The following is a 14,215-nucleotide window of genomic DNA, read 5'->3' as shown; positions in this document are numbered from 1 at the left end:
TTTGCATGTGTTATATCCTCAAAGCAGATGGCAATGTGGCAATTTTCTAAATGATTTCTAATTAAAAGAAGAACATAGGCGCCATAAACTAAATCCCCTTTTCGAGTTTCCACAAGCAAAACATTAAACCAACTTGCAAACGCCGCTCTGATGTATAAGGCATTTTACAGTTTGAAATCTGCTACAAAATGAGATCGGAGCCCTGCTGTGTAAATACCATTTGCTGGCAAAAGCACAAGTGGCAAACCACCATGTGTTAATTTCAACTCTTCAGAGGAACAACTGATTAGGTAAACCTGATGAGCACATTTACAGATCATAATGCGTCATATACCACAATCCCATCTGGGCTATATGGCTATTTCAATCATCTTTTTAATAAAATCTATTGTTTGGATGCCAGAAGGTGCATCTGATACAGTAAAACCTATGCTGGATTGTGAATAACCTCACAACAAGGCAACAGGTGATGGGTGACCTCAGGGAGAAAAATACTGAAAAGAGATAGGGCCTGAGCCAAAGTCTGTATTTGCCAAAGGGGTAGTTTTGGGATTACTTTATCTCATATAGAGTTTCAAAAAACAAAATCTTTAAGCTCCTGCACTGTACATAATTCTCAAGCAGATGGCCAAAGCAACAGCATTTTTTCAGGGCCTGTTTACTCTCTAAACTTACACAGAATGCAAACAGTAGAATCACGTGGCAACTGTACGATGTCATTATAATCAGTGCACACCATCTGCATTATACAGTTGTAGTTAGCTCCACAGCAACTCATTCTGAATCTGCCAAACTCCTTCTCTCTCTTTGTGTGTCTCTCTGCATCTCTGTATCCCTCTCACTTCTGTGCAGTCTCATTTATACTTTGACACAGTTTGCTTAAAGAAGGAGATTACAAACTGCCTGCTCAATGTTTTAGGTCACCTAGCGTAAATCTTCCTGTTACTTAATAGTGAAACCAACGGTGAATTTAAAATGCTATTGAGCAAAGGAAATCATGACAGACTACATTTACAAAAGCTGAGACTGTGGATATAGAAAAATAACCTAAAATAGCAGTGCTTTATCAGAGTCTGTGATCAGTTAAAACTCGCAAAATATCAAGTCACTTTATATACTGTACTGTCTATATAATGAAGATGGAACATTTTAAATATGTCTCTAAAATGTAGTTAAACAACATGTAAGAAAAACATGTATTATTATTATGCATCATAGTGGCTGTGTTATGCATATGCTGGATTTAATCACTCAGGCACAGTAAAATCTCTGTTCAGTTGAGCATTGTCACTCAAAATACTTGAGTGTGTAATTCAAGTTTAAAAGGCCTGACTGCTTCTTGGTGGCTTTTTACAATGTGTGTTCAGCTGAAAGAGACTGATGCTGGGCTGGCAGTGGGCTTATCAAAAACAAGTAGAGCCAAGGCACCAGGAGGCGAGATGGGGAGAGGGATAAAATCCATGTTTCTGCTCAACTAACCATCAAACCTAATTACCTGTGGATAGGACTTATGGCCCACATGTTGGGTTCAAAGTTTCCCGATCAGGAAGTGGCATGGGAGGGTGCTATGGCGGATGCATCGGTGAGTGTCTGTGTGTGTGTGTGTGTGTGTGTGTGTGTGTGTGTGTGTGTGTGCGTGTGTGAAAGGCAAGTCAATGTGTCCGTGACCAAGAGATTAGGCTAAAGGGAGACAGGGCTGGGTCCAAGATCTTGGCTGTGTGCCATTAGTTCAATCAAGCAGACTTATTTAGCTTTTAGACAATTCGACCAGAGTCCCAAGATACCGGCCTCGGAAAATAAGCTAAAGATTATTCATGGCATGGCAACAGCGATAGGATCTGTTGTCACTCTCCTCTATTGTATGCATGTCCACTCCCTCGCAGCATTACTCCCTTAGACCCAAGTAAAGATTAGGACGCACAACCACACAGAAGCGCTAAACATTAAACACAAAGGTCAGTCAAGCAAAGGGAGGCGCAGGAAAACAGGAGTGCAGTGAAGACAATAAGGCACATTGCAACAAGGGATCTTATAATACACATTTTCATAATTCCTTATTTTCAACTGACCAAAGTGTGACCAAATTACATTTTATATGGTTCATCAGTTTAACATGCATAATACATGTCATTTATTACAGAACTAAAACACTGCAAAAACACTATGTTATATTTATCAAATACTTTACGAGATTATATATTGTATACATGGAATTATAAGCAATCTTTTAAAAAATGTCCTGGTAAGTTTAGTATTCCTGTTGAACTTCTAATACAGACAATTATAAGGAAAAAATGCCACAATACTGGCCATAAAAAGGTTTGGACTAAAAGCATGTGGAAATTCATTGCTAAATCTGCTTTTCTACTTCCTGATGCTTACTATGTCCCCAAGACAAAATTTGTCCTACAATTTCACAAAAATCCAGTACCCACTTCCCTTCCCCTCACACAAAGACACACAATTGCTACCTTTCCATTATCTATCAGTGCTTAAAGCCGTCTGCTCTATTAGTTTTGACAGACATAATGGGAAAACACTATTCTGCCTACCATTCTCTGCCCCCATTGCATTAGCATAGCTCCTCGGGAGAGTCAAGGTGAAATTTTGTTCAGGTCAGTAAACTGCGTGAAAATTATTATTCCATGGTGATTTCCCTCTGATATAAATGTCACCTTTTGCATTTCACCATAAAAGGTGTATCTTATTAACACTATAGAATATGCTTTAAAAGATTCAACTACAAATAAATTACGTTCTAATTGATTAAAAGTGTGAGGACAGTCCTTTCAAATAACATGACATTTTTTGTTCCTTAAAAGCCGCCCGTAAGTTGCTGAGAGTGGCCGGGTGACTCAAGAACAAATAGTCTAGTATCAAAAGAAGTGTGCGCGCCTTTAATCAGTATAAAAAGGCCTTCGGTGAAAAATGCAGCCGGGACATAAATTAAATCAAAAGAAGCAGGTAACCATATTTTTAAACACTTGATCAGATTAAATCCTAATTAAGGTGATTCTTTTGTGGTACACACAGATATCTGATAGACTTTCTGATCAGGGCTTGATAACAATAAAATGGCACGTGCTGTACTGTTACAGGGGAAACTGAGTGTGTCAGTTTAAAGAACGTAAATGTACCAGGTGTTTCACTAAAAGTGCCCAGTGCATAAAACATGGTTGTGTTTATGTGCTTATGATGTGAAAGTGATCGCTCACAAAAAGAAAATGATAACAATAGCATTGTGGGCATTCAAGGAGCCTTTTTCAGTGTAAAGCAGAGTGCTTTTTGACAGGACTCATAATAAGGATAATGTATGTGTGTAGACTATAAGAGAGATAGTCCAAGATAAAAAAATAAAAAAAGAGCTAAAAATCAATCCAACCGGTCAGACCTCCACCAAGGCATTAATGCTATACATCAAACAGTGGATTGGTGGCTTTGTACAAATTCTACAAAGCTCAAACTGTGATATTAATGCACACAAAAGTGCGTACATGCACACACACACACACACACACAAACACCCCCACGTGTGCGCACACACACAGACACACACATACACAAGTGTCATGAAAAGCACTGTTAAATAAAAATATTTTGTACTGTGAAAGAATATTTTTTGATTGAGTTACAATTCTTAACTGTTTCCAGGTTTTCAAACACAATGAGACCCTTGCAGAGTCAGTATTGTATGGTGATTATGTGGTTGTAGTTGTTCTAATTGGCTGCTCTGTACTGGTCTATAAGAAACACACTAAAGTGGTCAGTCAATTAGTTCGTTATTAAACTAAGTCATGACTGTTAATGAAGAGCAACACCAATTAGTACTTTTCCATTTGTCAAAGCTGTGTTCATGGGAGACATTTATATATGTTCAACATGAATACAAAACTGCTGAAACCACCCAAAGTGTTGGAACAAGAACAAAATGTTTCTTAAAAAGGAGCTGTGCATTGGGAGATACAAAGACATTTAGAAAACACAGCTTGTCGCACTTGTATTTGCTGAAACAGTGAAATTACCTCATTTTGTTTGTTCTACTTAAGGTGGCCCAGCTAAATATTACCAAGTGTAATGATTCTGTCACTATCTATGCTGCAAGTAGCACCCAAATACAACAAAACAACTGGACAAGTTTTAAAAACAAATACAAGGATTTCCAATTGCGCAGTAGGGCAGCACGATACAGGAAAAATATACAAGCACTGAGACTGTGATTCCTGTTTTTTATGACAGGATTCTGCTACTGTTTACATTTTAAACAGGTCTAAAGATGAAGACTAAAATAGGCCTATGAACAGACAAACTAAAACAAAAATGACTTGTAACTACAGGCGTAGCAGTTTTTATGCAAAATAAAAAAGACTGTACTTCAAAAATTTGCAGCCTTTGCAATTTGCTAATTGCACCCATTCAAACAGCCATTTCAATTCGATTAAGATTAATCTTACCCCCCAATGCACAGTAGTTGTACTAAAAAATGCAGTTAAGTGAAACCTTTGAGACGTCATTAGCCTCTCACATCTAGCGACAGCACAGTGTGTACATTTCCACCTAAGAACGTTTAAGCCGGTGATTTTTCTGTGAAGGTGCTGCGTGGGAGGCACTCAGGAGCCGCGACTGTCGTAGGTGGTTGAAGGAGTGCATTGGACTTATAGTATGTGTTTGGTGTTTCTCTCTCAGGTGAATATCATATCAGAGCGTTAGAATCAAGTAGGCTTATTCTACAGAGCGCACAAAGAAATGGTTGTATATATTTGTCATCACCTATGTGCTATTGTGGCAGAGGTGGTCCGTGCTCCAGGTGGTGCTGACTCATAGTTCACGCTCGCTGAGGGGGGGATGACAAGCCTCTGTTAAAGACATAGTTAGATAAGAGTGAGAGGAAAAAGAGTCATTTGGACTGAAATAAAGTAGTTTCACATTCTCTGGTTAAAATCCCATGAGATCTGAGCAAGAATTTGACAACATCATTTTGTTTCTCATTTGGCTGTGACAGTCAGAGACATGAGGTCTGTCACTCACAGGTAAGCATGGGCGTTGCTGGACATTGGCTAATAGCAAAATGTCAAGCTGATTTTTCTATTTTGCACAGCAACACATTTAGATCACCTATAGTATCAAAAAGTAAAGCAGATGTCCATATATTTCCAAAAGATGGAATACTGAGCTATTGAGTTGAGAATGATGTAATGATATTAAAATTGTGTTTGTTTTGTGTTCTTGTGACAAGATTCTTTTGGGACCTGTGTTAGACAGACCAATGATGTTTGAATGAATTAACCCTTTAACGACTGAGAACACTATGGACCAGTATAGCTCACCTAAACTTTTATTCATTTTTTAGCCATAAAAATCATGTTAAAGGAAGTATCAGAATTTACTGCATTTTTTCACACAGCTACCTCTATTTTACACATCCATCCGTATTTTTTCTTTTACACATCAAATAAATGACTGGGAAAATCCGCGCAGCATCTGCGCTCTCATTCGTCACCTTCGAGGGACAACAGAGGCAGATTACCATAATGACGGTAAAATATTTAAATGGCCCCGTGCCTCCACTTTGAGACGGTGTTTGAATTTACATGAGAGCACGACTGGTTGCGGAGTTACGCTGCTGGAAAGTCCGCAACCGCGCTCTATCGGTGACGATAGCATCCGACGTTAAATGAAACACTCGCTATATACATTTTTGCATTTTGAGTTGTCTGCTTTTGGTCATCAATACATATCAAAAACAGGTATGTTAGAATGCTTTGTAACTCTTCTTTCAATAAAAATGTTCATTCCAATCATTAATCTTTTCCAAGTCATTGCATCTTGCCATTGACTGACCAATTCTACACAATCACACAACATTTCTTTTATAAATAGAGACCATTTCCACACATTTTCCAAAGAACACTGAATGAACACAATGTGTGGTTGTACACATGTGTTCTCCTTGTATCTCCCAAAGTGCAGGAGACGCGCTGAGGTGTAGGTGTGCAGCTCCGGAGCCGGAGGTGCAGCGTCCACCTCCGCACCTGTCTGACGCTGAGCCCGCTGCAAATTACTCATGACACTTCCTCTGATGACATTTTTCAACTAGTTCCCTGTTGAATGGCACCTCCGCCCCACACCCCCCTCCAGCCCACCGTCGTTGTCCCGCTACAACATGCACATTAATCCCCCCCACTCCGAGTCACAATACCACAGCCAAGATTGCCGCCTCCAGCCTTCACCTGATTGACCCCTTTGAGCAGGTGCTAGATCTGATCCAATCACAGTCAATCTTCTTTAAACATTTCATTCTTTAAGCAGAACAGGGGCTCAAAATTCCATCATTCAATGACCCGATCAGTCGCCGATAACACAATCAAGCCAATCCCAGCTTATCCCAGGGGAGCCATTTCAGGAGGGACAGCCGGGAGATGAGGCTACAGACCTACCAAAAGGTGTCAATCTCCGCTGATCCACAGCTTTCTTTTGTGAGCCCCGTATACGCTACGCATTTTGATTTTTGAAGGAGATGCTGAGAAAGAGTCGTCAGATGTACTTAAGTAAAGGTCTGACCAGGGCGTAAAATTCTGCAATCTCCGCTAAAGACACTAGCATTAACACAAGTACAGTGCACTCTGGTTTAACAGCTTTAAAAATGGTGTGAAGTGAATGCCGCCATTCTTCAGCGGCCATTTAAAAGCTATTGGAAATGCTGCTGGACCACTGGGCAAATAAAGGTCAAGGGGGATATGAAATAGTTTGTCTAACTGGCCCTTTCCCGTTGTACATAGCCCACAGCAGCCCAGACGCTTTTCACATTCATAGCCAATTCATTTATATTGCCGTGCCCTTCTCTCTGCTAGTCTCACTCACTAACTACAAGTGACTGCAATGAGATTGAAGCCCCTGGCTAAATCTCCACTGCTAGGCACATGCTCCATCATTGCTGCTCTGATCACTCCATATAATCACTGGGACCACACTATATCCTCAGCTGATTGGGCGAGCTGCGGCCCACGAGAAACAATCACAAAATGTCAGAAAATGATGGACACCCGAATGTGGGCCAGTACTGGTCACTGTGAGCGACCAATGTAAATGGCATGCAAATGTGCACCTGCACCAGCCGCGGAAGTGGAATGAGCGACTGTGGCCTTTTGATTAGCTCCCTTTGCCTCATATCCAGTGTATTTCTTCTGCATTAATCATTGCTACGACTGCTGCCAGCGAATGGACATTTAACAGGTTTGTATTTGGCTGTGGTCTTTGGAGCGGCTCCCATAACCTCAGTAAAAGTTTGAAAGGCATCTACTGTGCACCTTTGGGGTTTGCTAAATGCTCTGTTAATGTAAGAGCTGGAGCGCGCTGTGGCCTTGTGTAAAATGTAATTCAACTATAAAAGTGATCATAATCAATAATAATGCCAGGAACATTATTGACCATTTAAATCTATATCTATGCATATTGACCTTAAAATGGCTGGTATTAAAGCAGTGGTAGGTCAAATTAAGTCCGACTTGTGAGTTGGAGGAGAAACGATCCCATTACACTTGGCAGTTGCACTTTATTATTTTACCACACACTGTTAAATGCGTGAAAGTTGCAATTTTCTGTTTTAAGAATTCAGGAATATTAGGATGAAAACAGTAATTTGGCTGCACCCCTACTGTAAATAAACATCAATTTTACTGGAAAATAATATTATTTTCTGGCTAGGGTGTCTAAAGAATGACCAAATTACCAAAGTCCTCAATTTCATCCAAAGTAAAACTGGCAACTTTTTCTTAGCAAGGTGATAGCTGTAAACTACTTTAAACTCCAACTGTGCCAAGAAATGTGACACCCACCAGACGTATTGTTCTAAAAACAAGCAAAACAGAGACCATTTTACCACATGCAAAACAACCCTGTGGCCCTTTATTCCATCTACCTTATCTGTAAATACGCCAGGGCACCACAATTTAGATACGATAAATGTTAACTCTACAAAGAAACCTATGTAACAATGTAGTGACAACGTTATACAAGGATGGACATAAGGAAATAGCTCCTTTAAGCCTTAACCAAATGATCAGTTCAACTCTCATCCATTACCTTTAGATGTCTTAAATGCAATGAAACATACTAAAATGAAACCCACAAAATTGAATGAAAATTGGAATTCAAAATGGCCAAATTTATATTTGCCACCACCGAAGTACAAAACAAAACAGATTTTACAACGGTTCATTGCAGTGATTATCTTAATTGTGATAATGGCTGCTGTTTTCCGTTGCATACCCAAAAACCCCTGGCACTGTGATAGGCTGGTGCACTTTGGCAGGTATGTGAAATGAATTCAGTCACTCTTTACAGACAGTCGTACGCAGTTATTTTTCTGCCATTTACAAAATCTAAGGGCAAGGAAAATGTCAGCCGTGGTATTAGATTACCACAGTCCCAGAACAAATTTCATGCACTAAGCAAGGAATCTTTTTTATTCTTCTGAGCCTTGGAGTACAAACTTTCTTTTTCTTTCGGGAGCAAAAAGCCTAAAAAAGATCCAGGTGCAGGTGTCCAAAAACGTAACAGGAGAAACAGCATCCTTTAGCCTGAGGTTTTGAGTTGTGACAAAACCTCTTTCCATCATGTCAGACCTACAGCCTTTCTTCGAGTGTGTAGAGGTATCATCAGTTTTCATGTCACTGCATTTTATAGCTACACAGACAATACCCAATGTCCAGATTATTGGGATTGTGCAATTATTGGAATTTTAATCGAGAACAAGGCTTTTCATTTCTAATTGTCACTGATATGCTTGGGCCTTTTAATCGAGAGGTCTACAGCCAATCCGTTGTCAGTAAAAGCATGCAGCATGACAAAATACAATCTACATCCAAAATCGTGACCAATATGAGGAAACAAATTGGAATATTGCCCAGCCCTCCTAATAATAAGAGACCACGAGCTACTTAGCAAATCCTGATCAAAATACTAGTCTTCATACGTACTTTCTACCTGTTACTTTTTTCATTTTTTGGCCTCAACTGGGAGCCAAACACTGTTGAATTTGAAATATAGGAAATTTATAAATAGAAAGATTTCTGTATATACTATATACATGCTGTATACTGAGAGATTTCTGAGTCAAGCTGGCCCCGTCAATGACCCCTATATCCCTACTCAACCCAGCGGCACTGAACTGGTTAAGCCTCTGTCTGTGTGTCTGTCATCCCTTTCACTTAAACCTATAGGATTTGGTGCTTAACCAGCGAAGCATGAGAACCAGGACAAGCGCGACATAAAGGGACAATAGCAGTAACCAGCTCATATAGAAGCGCTGGAGCTACGAACCAATGAGAAGGTCGAAGACGGCACTATGCAAAGTTGTTTTAGCTCCACCAAATAAGGGCACTATGAGAGGCACTCAAAGCCGATTACAATAAACCAATGAGGAAGTATTAGCCACCCCAGCTAATTATGCCCTTAACTGGGGAGAGCGCTTTTCATGCCTGGGCAGGGATCTCTGTGTACGTCACATCCAAATTTATAAGGTGTGATCACACCAACGGCTGTCTTTAATGAAGTGTTCGCCTCAATGGAATGGCTCATTGTCCTAGGTGTTTTGATAACAGGTGTTTCATTTATTGGAAAACAAAAGGCCAGTTTGTGCCAATATACAAGAGGACAGAAATGAACATGCAACTCCTCCCAGGCTCCTCGCACATTTAATGAAGCGGTGTCAGGGCACGAAGGAAATTATCAAGTCATTTCACCTCATAAAAAGTCTAATGTTTTTGCAGGTACAATAAGTTTAACCTCACATTCAGAGTGTGAAAGAGATATTCATAGCTGTGAGTGCTTTCAGTTAGACTAAAATCAGCAAGACCCTCAGTCTATTTTTAACCATTTTGACCCTTGACCTCAATGTCTGTAGAGAAGATCTAAATACAAAGGAACTGGAAGGATAATAACATAATAAAATCATTTAAGTGCTTTCACCTTTGCACTGATCTTTAGACACAATTCTGCCTTCAAAAACAAGACTCAAAAGAACCAAGGAAGAAGCAATCCGTAAATGCATTAAAAATGATCGTAGCGCAACAAGATTATGTGACAGAAATGGAAACAGACTGTCGATGCTGGCTGTGGCCACATCTGAGGACAGCCGCTGACCTCTAGAGGGGACGATTGTCTTTTCTTACCATTTACCAAGTGTGGAAAAAGCACACAATAACAGCACACTGATTAATTTGACTTTATTGCGAGGACAGAAATAGCGGCAGAGTCCGGTTAAGAGTCCTTGAATATAAAGGGAAGCCAGGCAGAGCTGATAAGATTGTCTCATCTGGCTCACCGGCCTAAGACGCGCCGTGCTGCCCGTGAGGAGGAGGAAGGCACAAAAATGGACGGCAGGATGTGGCTACTATTAGGCAGGTAATGGAATCCATCTGAGGTGCATTAGAATCAGTCAAACACAACCACACTTCAATTCCATTCAAATGACTGTGAGCATCAGAGGAAATGCACCTCGGCTGTGTTCTGTTGAGGTAACAAAAAGCGTCTCTAGTGGTGCCAGGCTCGGGCATGCCACTCTGTTCTAATGGTGAGGCCGCCCGAGTGCCAGTGAGACTGATGTGCATGAGAGCTGTCAGCCTCTCACTGTAATAAATGCCACTTCTTCCCCAGCCCTCTCCGATAGCACGTAGATACGGGGCAGGGGGGCTCGGGTGGGGGGCTGTGCTGAGGTTACACACAAGAACCTGTGACCCAATTGTGGCCACACCAGCTGTTTCCCCTCCAATGCCTCGCGACCGCTGCCTCCTCTGCGGACCACATCTTGCTAATTGGCCTCCGCTGCCTGCTGAACGCACACCCACACTTTTACACACCCAGCAGGATAATACATATCAGAGAAGTGGCCAATAGAAAGCATTTACAGCTGTAATGTTGTATGAATGATGCTCATCCCATTACAGATTCAAGATGAAATACTATTGAGGTTTTATACGTCTACACAGCATTGCTAATGCTAATACACAAATATATGCAATATATGAGTAATTCCTCAGATATAACTATATTAATTGCTAATTTTCAGAAAGTAGAACTAAGAGGATCCACCTACACATGGTTATCCACTGAAGTCTTTATGCCAATCCAAATCCCATAATATAGCGTTGATGCATTGCACACTAGGATTAGTGCCTTTGCTATGGCAAGAGCAGCCAAAATCCAAGATTTACTAATACAAAATATTTTGCTAATACTATGTTTTTGTTCCTTTGTAGATGTAATTACTGAAATTATTGTTCTCAAAGGTTCACATTACAGGCATTAGGACTGTGCTGCTGCTTTTAAATTCTGTGATTTAATAAGAAGCATTTCTGGGTAATTTTCAAATTCCGGTTGCCAGCGAGGTGCCTGCTTTGATTTGCTGCCTAGAATCCTCAAATCAAAGTACATTAGGCGGGCGTCTTCTGGTCTTGACAAATGCTGAATTGCGCGGCAAGAAGCTTGAGCGTGTCATAATTTCCTTGACAATGCTGGCCCTGTGATGTGGCACATATTGACAAGGCTCTGAGCGGTCGTGCTAGTCTCCCTGCCACCATGCTGGCTAATGTCCTCCTGCCTCGCATACAGACAGAGGCACAGACTGTTGACGGACTGACAGACTGACAGTAAGATTCTTTGGAGAAGAAACTGAATTAATTGGTTCTTGCTCCTGCGGCTGAGTCCTGAAGGCTGTGCTTGTGTGTGCGCCGCAGTAATGGCAGGTTGCATTGACAGGAAGGTTATTTAATAAATCCTGGAATGGGTAAAAGCCACAAAACTGTAAACGATACCTGTTTCTGTTTCTTGTCTTATGCCATTGCCCACCACCAGTATCTGCTCTCATTTTTCTGCGCGCCGCGAGACACTTAAACCCGCGCACACCTAATCATGCTCCCACATAAATACACTTAATCGCTGACACGCCGGAGCAGGGCGCGAGTCGTACCTCAGACACATCCAAGCATGCACAAGTAGGCTATAAAAGTACACACAGAAGCATGCACGGGATCACGGCTCAATCAGTCTGATTTGTTTGTTTCCTCCTAAGCATTTGAGGATTCCTTGAGGAGGGCGAAAAAACTTTGTATAATCAAGTCAATTATGTCATTCAATCAAGTCGCAAAATCATCTCAAGCCCTTGCTCGGATCCAGTGATTGCGAAGTCGTTGGGAATATTTTCGTGCTGCGTTCTATTGTGCAAATAAGGAATCTTTTTAAAAAAATGAGGAACAGCCGACCGGGCCGATGGTGGGGTCTTCAGTGCCACTTGTACCGGAAAAAATAGCAAACAAAGCCTCCTTCACCTTGGTAGGCTTCCAGCAAAGGAAATGACACTGGGTTTAAAAAGCTGGTTACATATTGTCACTGCCTCTAAAAAAACACTTTCGATTAATTTATAACAGCTCTTTTGTCTCCTTCACGTACGCGGTACATCATGTGCCCGTGAAAATCCATCCGGAGTGAAATTGTTTAAACTCAAGGTCAAGTGCTGATGTTGGAGGACTGTATCAGCTGAAGGTGACCTTGACTGATGTGCAATATGACATGAGGGAAATGGATCTCGGCTCAGCATGGGCAAATTATCTGTGAAACGCTGCCACTCTATTAAAGGCTGTTTGTGTGTGCGCGTGCCCGGACTCAGCGGGTGTGTGTGTGTCATATGCATGTCCTTGTAGGGGATAGGGTGGGGAGGGGAGGGGGGAGTGGGTGGGTGATCATAGCTCTCAGCTGGGGGTATTGCACATGAGAAGCAGCGGTGCCACATAGTCCAAATAAGGATGCTAAATGTACTATATAGATTAAGGGGCCATACCCAAGACCTTGTTACATTGAGATAAAGAAATGCATTTTATTAGTATCAGTTTTTTCATGTGGTAAGGTGGGTCCACTGATTGGGCTGCATAATTCAAAATTATGGTTATGGTGATGCAGGAAGACTACCAATATGGTTAACGTCCTTAAATGTTTTGAGATATATCTTAGGCACCGCAATATTTATTGTACTGAAATATGCATTTTGTCTGGCTCATGTTCACTTTCTATGTATTTTTCTAATCCTTCACCCTCCTTGCATCAAGAATTTGGGTAACAAGGCAATCATGTTTCTTGTTGCTTAATTGTCATAGAGGAGATTTGTCTTAAATGGTCTGTATGGACCAAGCAACAACAGTGCCAACAATTCAGTTGAGCCTGGGGCTATTTTCCCACTGCCAATTTCCAGGTGTGATATCATATGCACCCTGCGAGTGTACAAGCAGACGGATGGAAATGTCACTGGTGCACCCGCCGGCGCATGTACCATGACAAATTATGAACCGTGATCAGTCAATGCAGCTTGTCTACGACCTGTGTTTGTAAATAAAAATATAACATCCTTGTCGGACACATAGCAACTGGAACACCAGGAAGGTTTGGCCACTTGGCAAAATGTGAAACTATGACTTATACACTATTTGTGAGGACAACACATTTGACTTTTTTTTTTTCTAGTGTATACTGCATCACAATCATAAAAAATGATATATATCCATATAGAGCTGTGGCAGTTAAAGAATTTCCCTCGCAGTGGTGTGCACTATATACGGTCTAGCACATAATAAAACATGTAAATTGGGGTTGTATTTGAAAAATGTCTATTTAAAACAACAGCCAGGCATGAGTGACAGACACGCATGTGCACACATCAGAAAAAGCCACTTCTGTTAATTAAATGTAGTTTTAGAGACAAGTTATGAGGACATATTATTATGTTATGTTATAAAGCTCTCCTGCACTAAACTCATGTGGGACGGAGCGCTTGTGGACACTTGTCGGCTCAGCTGAGCCAAACTTCATGAGGTTTTAACACTGCGCGATGAGTGGATGCTCCTCCAATATGTAATGCGTAAAACCTGTACATCCAGGGTCAAAGTCCACCTGCTCGAGACCCAAGCCTTCTGACTGAAGGGACGTGCTAGCATTTAGCTTTAGCACCGGTACAGCTTTTCTAAAAGACACCTTTTCCCTCTCATCACTGTCCTCTGATACATATTCCCAGTCTCTGTAGCTTAGAGCCACGTAAACATGAATTTGTTTCATAGTTGAATAGTAAAAGTCTCATTAAAATGGAAAATGCGGTTACCGCGGTCACTTGAGCCCTTGTACGGTGTGATTGATCATACTGCGGTATTGCAATATTGCGGTTGCCGTGACAGCC

At 41.1% G+C, this 14,215-nt stretch overlaps 1 protein-coding gene across 14 annotated transcripts in view; it reads right to left on the bottom strand.

The window, feature by feature from the left end:
* Positions 1-14,215, bottom strand: part of msi2b (musashi RNA-binding protein 2b) — a 261,906-nt gene that overhangs the window by 169,916 nt on the left and 77,775 nt on the right. The gene's annotated exons all lie outside the window — the stretch shown is intronic.

This window comes from Periophthalmus magnuspinnatus, chromosome 14 (genome assembly GCF_009829125.3).
Source record: "Periophthalmus magnuspinnatus isolate fPerMag1 chromosome 14, fPerMag1.2.pri, whole genome shotgun sequence".
Lineage (NCBI taxonomy): Eukaryota > Metazoa > Chordata > Actinopteri > Gobiiformes > Gobiidae > Periophthalmus > Periophthalmus magnuspinnatus.
The sequence above is the reverse complement of the archived record's forward strand: the minus strand, read 5'-3'. Positions and strand labels throughout refer to the sequence as shown.